The sequence below is a fragment of the Lygodium microphyllum genome, chromosome 5 (assembly GCF_053477565.2).
Source record: "Lygodium microphyllum isolate KBCC chromosome 5, Lygodium_microphyllum_v1.1.10, whole genome shotgun sequence".
Lineage (NCBI taxonomy): Eukaryota > Viridiplantae > Streptophyta > Polypodiopsida > Schizaeales > Lygodiaceae > Lygodium > Lygodium microphyllum.
The window spans coordinates 116,344,522-116,361,411 of record NC_141139.1 but is presented as its reverse complement, the minus strand read 5'-3'; the positions used below and the strand labels follow the sequence as shown (position 1 = coordinate 116,361,411).

Below are 16,890 nucleotides of genomic sequence, written 5' to 3'. Positions count from 1 at the left end.
AGCGCCAAACTCCCTCCTATGCAATTTGTAAATGTAGACAGGCACAGTTGAAGAAACAATATAAATAGGAAGGGAATAGGGAAAGAGGACCTAGGCTAAAATGATTGGTCATGTAAAAAAGGGATGGGTGCCCAAGAGGAGTAGGGTATGTATAAAAAGGCAAAAAGTGAATAAAGAAGCTCATTCTTGTGTGTGACCGAAACTAGCTCTCTTCTTCTTCTTCTTCTTCTTCTTCTTCTTCTTCTTCTTGCTCTTGCTCTTCCTTGTGCTTGTGCTTGAGACAAGGAGTGTGAGGGAATGAGAGAGTGAGTGTGTGAGGGCGAGGGATCATGGTGGAGAAGCTCTCAATCTTCTCATCTCTTCTTCTTCTCTTCTTTTCTCTTCTCTTGTCTTGTGCACAGCAATGGAGCTTGGAGCTTGGAGCTTGGAGCTTGAGGATCAAGCTTGCACCTTGGATCGTAGAGCTACCAGAGAGCTTGAGGGAGGAGGCAACTTGATTGGGCATGAAGATAAGTTCACTATACTCATAAGTGTGAGAGTGCGCAAGGCTATGTGAGAGATAGCCATTGTACTTGGCTTGAAACACTTGAAACAATAAGCGGTTCGTGGGTGAGAAGCTCTCACATTTTGGTTCCATTGTTAGGATGCACGGATTCAAGCTTTGAGTGCTTGCATGCTCCAAATCAAGTGATGAAGTAAGAGCTCACTCTGAAACAACACTTGGTTTTAGGTAGGAAGCAAGGGAGCTAGAGGCTATTCAATTTCTTTTGTGGATTAATTTAGGTTTGGAAAGCTTTCCATGCATTGGTAGGAGTTGTGCATTTTGATCCGATTTGAGACATTAAGGTTTGGAAAATAAGGAAAAAAGAAGAAGAAAAAGATAACTCTCTGGATAACCAAAAAATAGGAAAACAAGGGAAGAAAGGAAATAGATTTTTTGTGTCCAAGAAGGAAAACAGAGTGTGAGGGGAGAAAGAGACAACACAAAAAGTGAAAAAAGGGGAAGAGAGAGCTCATTTGCATTCAGTGAGATTGAGAGAGAGCTAGTGAGAGAGAGATAGGGAGTGATAGGTCTACAGGCTACAACACCTATGATCCTTGCCTTTGATGCTTTTAGCCCTTCCAAGTATGCTCTGAATCCTTGTTGTTGGTTGTTGCATTGTTCTATAATCCTAGGTTCTGTAAATAGTGAGAATTAAGTCATTAAATAGGGGGTGTTTGTGCCATTCAGTAGGTTTTCGGCCACTGCTCAGATGGCGACTGTAGGCCTCGAACGGTTCAGTCGTGACCTATCTAGCTCAAATGTTCGAACCACTTAAGTGACCACTCATACATCCAACTTAGACGGGGCTGACCATTTGGCCTTGGACATTTGGCCTTGGATAGCCACTTAGATACTCGAACAAGTGCCTCTCGTCCAAGTTTGGAACTCAGACCAATTGTCCATAACCTTGTTTTAACTAATTTTAGACCCTTCAGGGGCTTGTTAGGGCCTATTCCCAACTGACCAGTAACCAGGTTGAAGTCTGGACCAGTAGGTGAAACCATAGGACTGTTTACACTTAAAAAACCTCAATCTAGCAGTCCATGGGGAAACTGAAAGAATCGACCATTGGCCGCCGCTATCTAGATAGAGACCTAAGTTGACTCACTTGGGGACTGAATGCCCAGACCACTTGTTACAACCCATATAGAACCCAATTTCAACTATTAGGAGTAATCGAAACCCACCCAAAAAGCAGCAAGAATGGAAAACTGATTGACGTAGTTGATTCCATCAAAGGTCACACTCGGCAATGTAGGCATTTAAGCATATATGAAAGCTGAAAAGCCTAATTTTGCACAATGCACATTGGGTCACACTGCTTGTGTATAAGTGTTACGCATTGTAAACTATTGGATTAACAAGGAACACTCTAAGAGGGATATTTTATAAATAAATAAATAAATAAATATATAATATTACGAATTTATATTATCAATATCTATTTTTAGCCTCTTATATTCATGATGATGACATTCTTTGTATTAATAATATACAATCTCGACCACTTTTATTTAATGATATGTCTAGATTAATGATAATGATCGATTTCATCCAAATTCAAATTAGTAAAAAGCTTGGCACTTACTTTTATCCTTCCTTTCTTTTATCCCTCTTGTGTTTTTCTCTCTTTTGTGGTAGGCTAGTCCTCTGTGTGTGTGTGTGCCATGGATACAGAAATTTGACCTTCAACAAGGCATTCAAGCTCCCAAATCACATCCATATTAGTGTTTAACTCATTTCAAATAGATGGAAGATGGATTCCTACTATCATTATCAAAGGCAATTGGATCACCATGCAACAGGCAAAACGTGAGAAAAGACAAAGATATGAGAGCTTGTTCATCTTTGCTTGGAAGGATAGAATCCGATATTTCAAGCTTAGAGTAAAAAAAATAGCATAAAAGAGATACTGATGTAACATATGTTTATGTATAGAGAGCTATATTTGGAACCTGGAACTTCAAATCTTTCAATGCATATACCAAATTGTAAGAATTTGTTTCTTAAAGTCTTTCTTTTCTTGAACTTGGTTTAGGGATTTCCATTATAATATTTGTTTGTCTTGTAGATGTCTGTCCCTCTAATCTTGAGGAATGGCAACCGGTCGAGTCTATTGTTGATATTATTGATGTTATGTATGGTTTGATTAGAGAATAAATGTACAAAGGTAGAAAGTAGACAGAGCTTGCAGAGAATAGAATATTCTTTTACGACCTTTCTTATATTGTCCCTATGCAGCGTAGCCAATGGGGATCAATATTCCCTCTTCCTTTGCCAGAATTTTCAGCCTTTGAGTGGCCTTTACCAAGTCTAACTACTAGTGAGGGCTATAGATGAAAAGTATTTTCTAAGATACAGAGAGCATTAAAACCTAATATCTCAAGTAAGCTAAGCAAAGTTACTTTGTTTATGCATATTAATATATTTATTGATTTGTTTTCTAATGCTAAGATAAGAAGATCATCAAAGGCCATGCTTTTAGTGAAGAGACTAACATATTATCTTGTCATATAATTTATTGATGAGGGATGGGACACTAGGACAAAAGGAAAGAAGGAAAGATTATATGTAAGATATATTGACTCTATAGCTTGTAAATATATGGTTGCTACTCAAAATTTCATCGTTAGCTCTTATTATAGTAGATGGCATCATGTTGGTGGTAGTCTGGTTGCTTTAGACAAAAATCTTGATAATTTTAGCAAAGATCCTATAGTGGATCTTGATGTTTGGTTAAATGAGGACATTATTGCAATCCTAAAGGGTAGATCGTCATGTATGCTACATCAAGTAAGGATGGATTTACAGAATGAAGATATTGAACTACCATGCTCATTTGTGTTCCAACTTAATAACAAATGAGTAAGTTTTTATATCATATTATATCTACTTAGGTGTATATCTTATTCCACTTCTTGATCAACAAACATATGTAACATATTTTTTGCAGACATCAATGAGGAGAGAGAAGAATATACAATGCAAAGATATTGAAGAAAGGATCTCTTTACTATCAATATAAAATACATGTATAAATATTGTGGTAAATTTTTGTCAGTCATCTCCATGACTTATATACACAAGGGCTTACAAGCAATGAGGCAAAGCTACTTATTTTTTTTAGGACTTTTCTTAGGAAAAGGGACTTCCTTTCTAGGAATCCTTTTGCCTTTCTTTGATGCTTTGGTTGCCCTAAGTATTGAAGGCACAGCTTCATCTATTGTAGTTACATGCACCTTCTCTCCTTCATTGTCCAAGCCTCCACTACTGTTTGTTCTTGCTAGTTTCATACAATTGATCATTATGTACTTCATGACTGCTCTTATATACCAAACATGCTTACTTATATAGCAATCCCTTGAAAACTGCTATACATTTGTAAGAAAAGATTTTTAGTTTATAGTTATTTTTTACAATAGACTATATTATTATCATTGAGATAAATAAACTTAACCAATATTTCACATTATCTTTACAAGTTTAGTATCTTTTACATTACCTTTACAGGTTTATCATCATTGAGATAAATAAACTTAACCAATCTTCTGGCATTTGCAATTACTCTCCAGTCACAAGAGTGACTATCATATTAATGAGGACATGGCAATCAACAATATAAAATAAAACTATGAAACTTGTTTATAGTAGTTTATAGAATAAATTTTCTTATTATGTTCGAAACATACTAATCAAGACCTTATCGCAACTTGTCTATATTGCATTGTTGCAAGTAAATCAGAAGGCATGTGAGGCTTTTTCTCTAGCACTTTAATTAATCTTTTTATAGCTATGTACCAAAAAGACAATAAATTTTAGAGTAATTGCAAAAAAAAAAGATCAAAATATCAAGGAGACCCTAGATTATATAACTTACAACTTAGTATTTACATGGCTTCCTTTCAAAGAATTGATGAGGAAACCTTGCCTCTCCACACAGACTATTCCAATTAGGCTCCAATGACAATTGAAAACAATCATACCTCAATAATTTAGCAAAAAAAAAACTCATAAAATCTAACAGAATATCAAATTACTTACTTTTCATTGTATGGAATTAGAAGAACCTCCAAATTTTCAAAGTCAATCTGATTGAAACAATGATTAAATGCACTTGCATCAAGCTCACTCCTCATACAATATGAGATAGATGGATCAAGAACCTCAATTTTCTATTGTATATCAAAGGGGAGTTTATGCATTACACACCTAGCAAATGAATGGAAAAAGTGAGCATAAACATGAAAGCCTATTAGATCTTCTGCTAATATCACTAGGAAAAAAGCAACAAACATTGAAGCCCTTACGATCAGCCCTTTCAAGAAGGGTAAATAGCTCTTTTTCAAAAGATGATAACTGCTTTTCTTCCTTTTCTTTTGCCTTCTTCCTTCTATACTCCCTCCATTTATCTGACTGCTCTTCTGTGGCCTTTTTCTATTTGTCATGTAGTCTTGTGTTCTTTTCATGAGTGACATATTCACTCGGGGAAGTTACTATATGTATATCCTCTACATCACATGCGTTCAAGGACTATTTATAAATATCCTTATCTGTGAATTTTTCATGAATAAAACATAACCCTTTTCTATTCAATTTGTAAATAACCCATTTATATTACACCCTTATGTATGTAAAAAATGTATAAAAATGGTATTTTAAAAATACCTTATTTTGAACCCACGTGATGCACACATATATTCATGAGTAACTTATCCGAGCATATTCAACCTTAGGACCTGGATTACCTTTCTTTTTTCTATATGGAGGCACATTTAAAATCTTGAAAGTCTTCACATTAGTAAGGGGGACTAGCTCAAGGACCTTTGCAAATTTGTATCTCAACCTCCTAAGAATTATCATATCTTTGTCCATAAGTGTAAGCCTATGTGCATGAGCAACACATATATAGGAATCTTGAAAAAAGTCAATAAAAAAATCTTTCGCAACCTCCTGAATGCAATTGAGAGCTGCCCTTGTCTATCTAAAACTATCAAGACTATGCTTGTCACAAATTTCTTTGATAAGCCTTTGAAAGGGTAGTTTTGGAATTGCATTATCCAAAGCCTTCATTGCACTTCTAATTTCCTTCAAGCATCTAACATGCTTTGATTTCCTTGCAAGTTTAGAAGGCTTGGAGAATTGATGGATCTTTGAAGCAAGGCCTCTAGGATCAACTTTCTTCTTTCTTGCAGTAGCCTTAGTTCTAGCCATCTGAAATCTCCAAAAGAAACAAAAAAACCTCAAAATTAGGATAGCCCCAAGTCAAACAAGAAAAATATTGACATATCCAAGGATCTTATGTGTCCACAGTTATTAGCTTGATGTATGCCATAGTTGCTACACATCATGAGGTACTTGAATGACACTGGTGTTTGCTTCAAAGTGCATAAAAGATTACTCATGCATTTTGTGTTCTACTAGTGTAGACCTCCCATGGCAAAAAATGTAGTCACAAGAGAAAGCTTTGTAGATGGTTAGTCAATCTACTACCACTCTTACTATGAGTACAATCTAAAATTTCCCAACCCCAAACCAAAATGCACACCCTGTCTCTACAACAAGTTCTCAAGCCCTTAAAAAAATAGAGCAGGTGGTGTAGTAGGAGAATATGGCTCTCTAGACCCAAGTTCAATAAGCAGAAGGTAGAACTCTCGGAGCAATAATAAAAGCATAGTGCAGAAGAAGCCCTCCCTTTGACATCAAGTTGACGTATAAAATGCGAACTAAACACTTTGAGTGAGAGCGTGTTTCATACATCAGAACTTTTTGGAGAAAATTCAGAGAAAACAATTACTCTCCTTTCGACATCGAGCTAACGTATGAAACACAAAGTTAACACTCTAGGTGAAAGAAAGATATGTCATTTTCGTGAGAGAGAGATAGAAAATTCAAAGAAAACAATTTCAGATAGAATTCGGAGAAAATAATTTCAAAGAAATTTTAGTAAAATTTCAGAAAAAATTTGGAGAAAAAATTGAAGAAATTTCATTAACAATTTTGGAAATTACATCACTATTGATCTAGCTAAGATTTGTCAAAGGAAATTAGAGGCCCAAGACTTTAGCAAATACTGTGCATTATGGAACCTATGTGATGAAAACTTACCTTGTACGCTGGTGCTAAAACATTTTGAGCTGTAATGAAGTTGTCGTGCTAGAGAATTGGAGTACGAAAAGAGCTTAGTGGTTGGAAAATTCACTTTATGGCTCAAAAATTCTTTTTAAAAGGACCTTTCCTCACACGCGTAGTAGTTATAATGCCCAATTTATTTCAACGTGTGGTGGGTATACCATTGTCACCTCGAAACTTGTGCCACTTTTGACTCACATTTTTGGACATTATGGCACTTTTATGGCATTATTTTTCGAGTGAAAGGGAATATTTCTAGGCCTTCCGTTGATCAATGAATACAGGAAGTTAGACTGGTGTTTGCATAAACTTTCCTTCTATGCATTTTTTTCTCTCCCCTACAACCACATACTTCCTGCATTGCAAGCCGAGAGTATATGTGATTCTAACAAAACCCATTCATTCTCAAAAAGTAATACATTTCTAAGCTAACAAACTTCTATTTGTCTTTTTTTTTTTGTGTACAACATTGAAAAATGATTGAATCAGCTATTTTAAGGCATTGGGAATGATAAAATCAGTTATTTTAAGGCACTGAGAATGATAAAATCAATTATTTTCTTTTGAAATGATTCAATCACTCAATTTTTTTCGAATGAAATGTGATAACGATCTACAAAGCCTCTTTGACCTCCATTATCGTGTTTCATAAGTCTTCAAATCAAAAATCACAAATGCATGATGAAACGTGAAACATGAAACATGATACTGAGTTTGTTGCCTAAAGACTTAGCTCGGGTTTCATAAGGCAATCCTCTTTTCATTTCACCCTTAGCATAGCGAAAGTCATCCAATTACAAGTTATAACTAAGTTGTTTTCAAACATGTATGATATGTTATACAAACATATGCAAAATTGGAGTACAATATATGGATTTAGACATAAGAAATGTGTAGAATAAAGTGTCATTTTAGTCCACACTTTTATGTTTGGTGGTCCAAGAGGAGGAAGAAGATATTGAAGCTTTGCTCAAGTTCCCTTAATGAGCATGCTTCACATCAAAATGATAAACTTCAAAGCCAAGAGTGAGCACTTCACAAAATGTCAAAAAGCCAAAAAATGGCATTGATGGGATTTTTCTAACAATCTTGCTTTGATCTTGTATATATGTAAAATGATGTGGTTCTAATGTCCTATGTACACCAACTTACACAAATTTAATTTTTTGATTTGGATGTAAGTAAATGTGGATTTGTACTTTGTATTCCTAAACTTGTCTTGTTGTTTTAGAATTTGGTTCTGTGAGTAATCAGGATGACTAAAATGAAGATTTCTCTAGAGAAAATGGAGGAAGATGATCTGAGGATACGTGTGATGAGAAGCTCTTTGATTTCCTCCGTGCAACTAAAAATTCATCCAGATTCAGTTATATTAGAGATATGCTCAATGTTTCCTTTGATTTACAAGAGCTCTTGAAGGAACTTGAAGACAAACTGAAGGATTATAGGGAGCGTTATGTGATAGACATGTGCAGGGCCTAGAGATTGAGGGATTTGTCCAATATAGTGATGTAGTGGAAGCTACCAATAGTTCTAAAACAACTTTGCAAACAAGGTTTATCCTCATTGATGAGGAATTCAAGAAGTGAGAAGCAGATTGCCATTTTCATCAGAATTAGTGTCAATGTCTTCTTGTCCACAAGGATGTTGGATTTCTTATATATCTTTAATATATGGATAGTTGTTCTTTAGACACTATACAAGAGAAGAAGACAGAGGATATTGCAAGTAAAGATAAAGAGATTGAAAAGAAGGGAAAAATGTTTCACGAGGATGTTGAGAACCAACTAGTGTAGAGATTTGATGTTCCTTTGTTTAAAAGTGAGAACATTACAAAAGTGGAAGAAAAAGAGATAGAGTTGAGTGCAAAGATTGAAGAAGGTTCTCTTGATTGTGTCCCAACATTTTCCAATTACCTCATCAACAAAAAGAGATATGTATTACTAAATGATATTCAACACATTTTTGATCTTATAGAAGATTATTGCTTAGCAATCCTTGTAGCATGGGGCCAAAATGATAAGAATTTTATAGGTTATGAATAAGAATTACTAGCAAGTCTTGATTATGAGGGAGAGAATTTTTAAGATAACTTTGTAGCCTTGCATTCATGTATTAATCAGATCATAAAATATGAAAAGGAGGGGCTAGAGGAACAATTCTCACAAATTCAACAGAGGTATTGATGACATGGGGTATGAAGAGAAATTGAAGTCTCCATCAGAGGAGAAACCAAAAAGTTCAATAAATTTTTATGGTGATAGTCTTCTTGAATTATATGAAAACCCTAAGGTATGGAAGATAATTTTAAGATATCCATTGTGGTTTATATAAGAGTTTGTTATGCATTATAGACAAATATTATTGGATATTTATCTATTGACATCTTACACTATTGTGGTTTATTGTGCAGATAGAAATTGAAGATCTAGACAATTTTCTTGGAAGAGCTAGGGGCTCAAGGCCATTGAAGCTTGGAAAAAGTCAAGGCCTTAGTCATTATATTGGAAGCTTAAACAATCAAACAATTGCAATTTATCACACCAGGTTGTTAAGCTCTCCAAGCCTACTAATGATGGCTTTGAAAGCTATCTCCAAGGTGATTGGATCCCAAGTTTTCAATAGAGGATCAGATAAGATAATTTTGGCGGAGAAGGAAGAAGTAGTAAGAGTTTTTTGGCTTAATGCATGGATTTAGTGAATTTAGGATAGGATACTTTGGAGTTCTTGGCTCTTATCGCTCTCCCATGTGTAGGAGATGCCAAGAATTTGAAGCTCGTTCCAAACTATAGGAAACAAGAGTTCTTGAAATGTAGAGGTCTTATTGAGTGGGATGAAAGAAAAGATTCCTCTAGAGGCCCTAGTGAGTTTCTAGAGACTCTTCTACAACAATAGAGTCAATCTAAATGATGTCATGGGTTTTTTGAAATCCATCTTTTTCCATCTCTTTGTCTATTTTGTAACCATTCTAAAAATCTTTACTTTGCACGAGAGTTTAAATATCACTTGTTTCTTCTTTGGGTAACAGTTTATATAGTCCTTGCCAAAGATTATGTATTACATGATGTGGTTGCATCTTTGAGCTTGAATTTGTGCCAAAATTTATTTGTAGAACCATTGGAAGATCTCTAATAAATTGTTTGCTTTGTATCTTCCACCTTTATGTCTTGTGTGTCTACCACCATCTTTTCTCTCTCTGAAGGGCCTGGGTGTTTCACCCTCTCCCCGTACTCTCACCACCGTTTTACCTCCTCGAGACGGAATGATGCTGGTCCCACCCCGCCCCAGTCCCGCTCCGTCCGAGTATTCCCTTAGCAACATTGAATGCACCTCCCTCCTCTCTCTCTCTCATCTGCCACATTTCCAAATAGTTTCTTTCGAGTCTTCCAAATAGTATATTTGGATGCAATTTGTAGTAGAAGGGTTTTAAAAAATATAGCACATCTAGTCTCTCTCTCCTCCAATCTCTCCAATACTTGCACCTCTCGTACAATAGCCTCTTGGGCACCTTCCCGACCTTTCTCGCTAATTCTTCTATCTTTCCCGCAAAATCTTGTTCCCGCAAAGATACATGTACTTTTAAACATGGAAATAGATGCATTGTAATACGGGAATTTTGGTCTAAGGTCTCAAAGTAAATTATTATCTGTACCTTCTAAAGTTTTATACACTACCTATAGGACATAACGAGATATGATTATGGGTGACTTAATCAATACACTGACATATTTTACAAGAAGTTTTAAGTATCAAGAACTAAACTTTGTGGTTAAGTTAGGAGTAGAACTTGTTAAGTCTATTTTGCAACTGACATGATGTGTGACTTTGGGGGGAAGTAACTTATGGAACTTAGGCAAAGGGGGTAAATAAGGGAAAACCCAAGCGCGGCATTTTTCGCAAACATTTTTGAGAGAGAGCGAAAGAGAGCGAGAGAGATCAAGTCGCAAGCTCAATGAAAATGCTAGCATCAAATATTACTTTCATTCAATATTACTTTGTCTTACTCTCATTCACTCATTCTCTCACACTCAAAATTTCCTCCCCCTCTCTCACTCAATATTACTTTTTCTTACTCTCATTCACTCATTCTCTCACACTCAAAATCCCCTCTCTCTCTCTCTCTCTCTCTCTCTCTCTCTCTCTCTCTCTTTTTAAGCTTACTTCACGCACACACACACACATGCATGCACAACTATAATTCATTAAAACTTGATAGGGCTAATACATATGCTTAAAGGCATAGAGAATAAAAGCTCAAATATTTCACAATTTAATAAGAGTACCATAAGAATATAACAATGTAGCATTCCTCCTATCTAGAGGCATGGGCTTCTTCATCTTCTTTATCGGCTCTAGCATCAAGCTTCTCTTGCATTGAGGGCCGTTTGGTTTTGGGTGGAGCCATGAATGATGATGTTGTGGGTGATTCTACCAATCTAGAAACTCTTCTTTTAGTTAGCCGTTTTTCAATGAAAGGCTTAGCTCGTTGTATGGTATTTCCAAATCCATCATTGGTGGGCACAAAAGCTTGTGTATTGCACATATCTTCTCTACGAGCTTCAGAGCTCGAAGTTGGCTCAACATTTTCTTCATAGAAGAACACGCCTCAGAAATAAGCTCCATGTTACCCCCCACCAAATCCAATACATCGTGGCATAGATGTTGCAATGCTGTGGATGGGTGGGTGTCTTCATGGGAGATATTAATCATAGTTGTATCCATGTCTTGGAGATTATCCACATCCAACAGCGTGGTTGGCGTGTAAGGATCATGTGCAACCTCATCCTGTATCACATGAGAGTTACTTATAAGTCCTTTATATTTTCCTCTTGCTTCCACGCCTTTATATAAGTCCATACATTGTGCCACCACTGTAGTATTCGGTACCCCTAAAAGAAGTAGCACCTTGATTTGATGCTTACATATGTTCCCCAACTCTGCCCACTTGCATGTACAACATGCCCATTGACAATCCGCATTATAAACTGTGTATTCAATAGTGTCTTTGGACATGCTTCTTACATACGCACATGAAGCCCTTGCACCATTCATTTCGAATCTAACATACTCAACTGGAATCTTCAAAGCCCTCTCATATGAGTTGGCCACTATCTTTTCAATGTTATTGTTTCTCACAAATCCACTTTCTTTCATAGCTTGCACATACCAATAATATGGAAGAGCTGAACTTGTCAATTTATGAAGGAGCCAATCCACTCGTCTGCCAGTCAATCTCTTTGAGCTACCTAAGAATTTGTACTTTAAAGTGCCATGGTATGCCTCTATAGCACCATTAGTGTCTTGACCGGAATGTGGAAGTGTACGTGTTGCACGTATCCACATACCTTGCAACACACACATAATACAACTATTTAAAATATGTATAAAAATGAAAATATAACAAAGTAATCTGAAATAGATAATTAGGAGTCCTCACCAATCTTGGGCTCCCAATATGTTTTGAAGTAGTGCAAGAATGTTATCTCATCTGCAAACTCCTTTTTAAATATATCTATCATATCCCTTGCTTCCTCCTTTATAGCCACTTCTGTTGCCTTGCATTCACCTTTCATATTCATAATATTGCCTAGAGCTCGGAAAATCGCAGCTCTTTTTGGCCATTGTGGGACTTTTTTAATAAGATGCTTTAACCAACAACGACGGACATGCCATAGGCACAAAAAAATAGGCAAATTAAAGACAACCCTACACACAATACATTCGTAAAAAATGTAATGCTTTTAGTCCATGAATTAAATGTTTTCCAAAAGGACGCATGCATGTGAAATGTACCTTAAAGCATCTATCTCTCTTTCAGCATCATCCACCAAAAAAGCTGTTGGCTCCCATGATTTGTGAAAATCTAGCATGTGATCCCTAAACTTTGTGAGCCAAAATTTGTTTACCTCAAATGTTGCACTTGAGGTTAACACCCAAGCAATTGGGACACCATTTCGGTGGGAGTCAAATACAAGGATTGTGTATAAATTGAACTGTCAAATGCGAGTTTCAAATATAAGCAAAAAGCATAAAATTTTGAGAAGTAAAAACTATAAGTACGCAAGAATAATATTAATAAATTACCTTATACTTGTTTGTACCAAATGTTGAATCCATTGCTAATAAGTTGCCATTTCCATATCTATCACACATATCTCATTGCCATGGTGTTTGAATCCCCAATATGAAATCCTTATTAGTAGAAAGATTTTGTTCCTAATACACAAATGTCATTTCCTTGTTTTCAATGCACCATCTCTTTGTGCTTTCAGCATCATTGTCATGTAATTGATATTGGTCAATGGCACTTCCTAGATATATTCATAATATCTTGGATGGAGAGAAAGTCATCTCTTTCCATAGGATGATTTGGATTGTTGCTTTGGCACTGATGCACATATTGAATGTGACACTCCAATACTTGTTGCGGTGAAAAACCTTTGTCTAACATACTGGACACCCATATTTTTTTCTCTAGTGACATCCATGGGGAAAATAAGGAATGTGAATAGACATTTAAATCCTCCATTGCAATGCCATGACAAATCATATCTGCATCATCAGTATGATACGGATTGATAAATGAGATAAATGCCAAACTAGTGTCATGGGATAGGCGAGTCACTATAAAATGACACAAACAACCCTTGTTAAGTTGTCCCATTGTTTTGCGTGGTCGACGTTTTCTTGGTTGTCCTTGACTGGTCAAGATGTCATTGGGACATAAAACCTCCACATTTCGAGTGTCCTTAGGACCATAAGCACACCAAAATCTGTTTTTGTAGGAAATGAATGTTGTAGCTATAAGTGTGGACAAATAATAAGGAAATCAATATAAGTAGCAAAACAATTATATACACTTACGTGATCTTCTCTATCCATGTGTTGTCTAATGGTTTTTTCAATTCATTTGGTTGTCGTCGATGGTGAGAGTACTTTTTGAAAGTTGTAGGAAAATCATTATTTTTTCCTTCCCCTTGTGCAAAATCATTTACTCGACACCATGGAATAATTGCCCTTCTCAAAACCTTATATTTTGATCTCTCGTCATAAACGAGCTGCCATTGTAAATGCTTTGCGCTAAATATGCCGACAGGCAATGTCAGGGATTGTGGGCTTGCCATATTTAGCAGAAGAGAGTGAGAATATGGGCTATGTATTTGCACAAAGCAAAGTTATCCCATCAATATATTTTATTATATAGACTAAATCTTACTTTCCTCTAAAGTTGTTTGTTCTGTAAAGTATGATTAGTTTACATATTATTGTAGTGTAAAAAAGGAATACATTAGTGCAAGCTCGACTCTCTCTCTCTCTCTCTCTCTCTCTCTCTCTCTCTCTCTCTCTCTCTCTCTCTCTCTCTCTCTCTCTCTCTCTCTCTCTCTCTCTCTTGTGTCATACATTAATAACTTTGAACTTCATGTTGTGCATCACTAATGATTTTGTGGTTACCTAATATAATACTTATAAAATACACATTCTTATATGAGCAAATACGAAATGTAATAGAGGAACTTTATTTCTTGTAGCATATACATTGATGTAGTTTAGCTACATATAGAAATGTATCTATTGCTCATAGTACATGAAATATAGTTACAACTTCGATTACATTTCATGCTTTGCATCATTAATAGTTATGTGCATACCTTTCACCATAGTAGCTTAAAATCAATGCAATCGAGTAGCATAAATTCCTATAGTACAAACATTTTTAATTGCATCCATTATGTGATAGAGTAATGTTGATTCTTGTAATACATAGATTGATGTAGTTTAGCTACATATAGTGGTGTATCTATTGGTCATAGCTGATGACATGAAGTTAAAACTCGGCACACTTTATGCTATAAAACTTTAATAGTTTTGTGAGTACCTTATATGCATTCATTGCATACACTCTTATAGCTCACAATACATACACTTTTAAAGCTAATATTCAATGCAATTTATAGACTACAATACATGCATTCTCAAGACACATAACAAATGTAATAGAGTAGGATAGAACTTACATTCTTATTTTTTGATTGCTCATAACAAATGTAATGGAGGAGCACAAACATACATTCTTATAGCTCAAAATCAATGTAAAAGACCGGAATAATGTTCTTATAGTACGTACATTCTTATAGGTGATAATCGATCTACATACATAGCTAGAATAATCAATGGTACATCAATAGTGCAAAACATTATTTGCACTATAGTTGCATATAGCCCTAAATCTGATTTAATGGTGCCATATATTCAATATTCAAGGCGTTTTGGACTGAATAGTCATCTCCTTTATGCATCATAGTCTGCCATATATTCTGCATATTCAATCATAGGAAGTTATAGGGAATCAACACAATTGCTTACAGCAAAAGAAAACACGGCCTGATCTAGACTATAAGTACATCGACAAGAAAATTGACCAAGGGAACCTATACAAGCAGTCCCAATAGCACGCTGACCTATACGGCCAACGTCCTTTGCTCTGTGGTGGTGGGCAGATGGACTCGAATGCAGCTCCAAACCTCTCGGTCGTTTGTGAGAGGAAGAGGGGGACTGGGCTGGGAGATGCACATAAAAGATGGAGACGTAGGGATTGCGAGAGAATAGAGAGGGAGGGAAATCCAAACCTCTCGATCGTTTGTGAGAGGAAGAGGGGGACTAGGCTGGGAGGCGCACATAAAAGATGGAGGTGTAGGGATTGTGAGAGAATAGAGAGGGAGGGAAATGTGGCGGATGAAAGGGAGGGAGGGAGAGAGATGGAATATGGAGATTGTGGAATAAGTAGAGGGAAATGTGGCAGATGAGAGAGAGAGGAGGGAGGTGCATTCAATGTTGCTAACGAAATACTCAGACGGAGCAGGAGGTAAAACGCAGGTTGCTAACGGAATACTCAGACGGAGTAGGAGGTAAAACGCTGGCGAGAGGGTGAAACACCTGGGCCCTTCGGGGTGGGCCTCCTTGCCACGTAGGCAAGGAGGCCGATTCTTAACGTGAGCCGCGCTGCATGTGCAAGCACCATAGTAGGGCGACACCTTATTTTCATGCATGGCGGAGGTTGCAATATCTTAGCAATGAACGGAAAAAACTCCATTCACTGCACGAAAAACAGAAACCTTCCCCTGAAAATGTAATGCCATTTTTCAGCTCTCCTACACACTTCTTGTGCATCTATTCTGCATTGGTACAATCCGATAGCACACACTTGAATTGGAACTATAGGATCCCAACATACTTCCATGCTTTCCAACTAGTTGCCATTACCAATATATTAGGAAATTTGGGAATTTTGAAACACCTTGGGAATCCCCAATACCTTTATCATTCGACGACATGGTCAAATCTTTTTATCTTACTTAAACATGGAGTTTACCCTAAATTCTATATAAGTTACCTTCTCAAATCCCACTTTCAAATATGCATCAAGATTTAGCCGTGTGATCAAATATTTATCATTTATTTGAAATTGGGACTTAGAAAATTCCCAAATTATGATATTCTTTCTTCTCCGATATCTATACTTGGTCTACATAGACATCTTCAATTGCTCAGCCAACATGAGCCTACACAAACCATCCATGACTTTCATAAACTTATATGTAGGAGATTCAAACCTACATTCAACACGCATCTTCAAGGGTGCCTTTCATATGCTTCTCTTTTTTAGAAGCCTTGAAGGTGCCAGTTACATGTGAAAGTCTTCCTTGCTTCCACTCCATATACTCATCCTTGAACATATACATATGATATGCCTCAACTGACATGTTCCAAACTGAACTATAATCAACCCTACACGTTTTCCACTCGAACTATAATCAACCCTACACGATTTCCACTCCAATGACAACAAACATGTACACCTTTACATGCTCCTTGCTCAATAGCAAGGGCCATTAATCGGACACTAATGTCCACCAACAACAACCCTTCTCTTACTTGAGCATTCTTTCATACTCAAAAATAACAAATAAAGAGACAAAATTACCAAAAATCTTTGACCCCTATTGATAGCTTCTTTGATAAGACATTGGCAGCACGTGCTTGTTGAAAACACCACTTCTAGCTTTCATGAATATATAAAGCACTAATAATCTTGAACAATGATAGTTCCATAAGATTTCATCTCCTTCAAAATCATAAATCAACAATAATAATGAATATATAAACCAGTAATAATCTTGAACAATGGTAGTTCCATAAGATTTCATCTCCTTCAAAAT

At 36.3% G+C, this 16,890-nt stretch overlaps 1 pseudogene; it reads right to left on the bottom strand.

Annotated features, from left to right (window-relative positions):
- Window positions 1-10,985: 10,985 nt before the first annotated feature.
- LOC148036318 (uncharacterized) lies at window positions 10,986-13,034 on the bottom strand (annotated as a pseudogene).
- Between the last annotated feature and the right edge of the window lie 3,856 nt (window positions 13,035-16,890).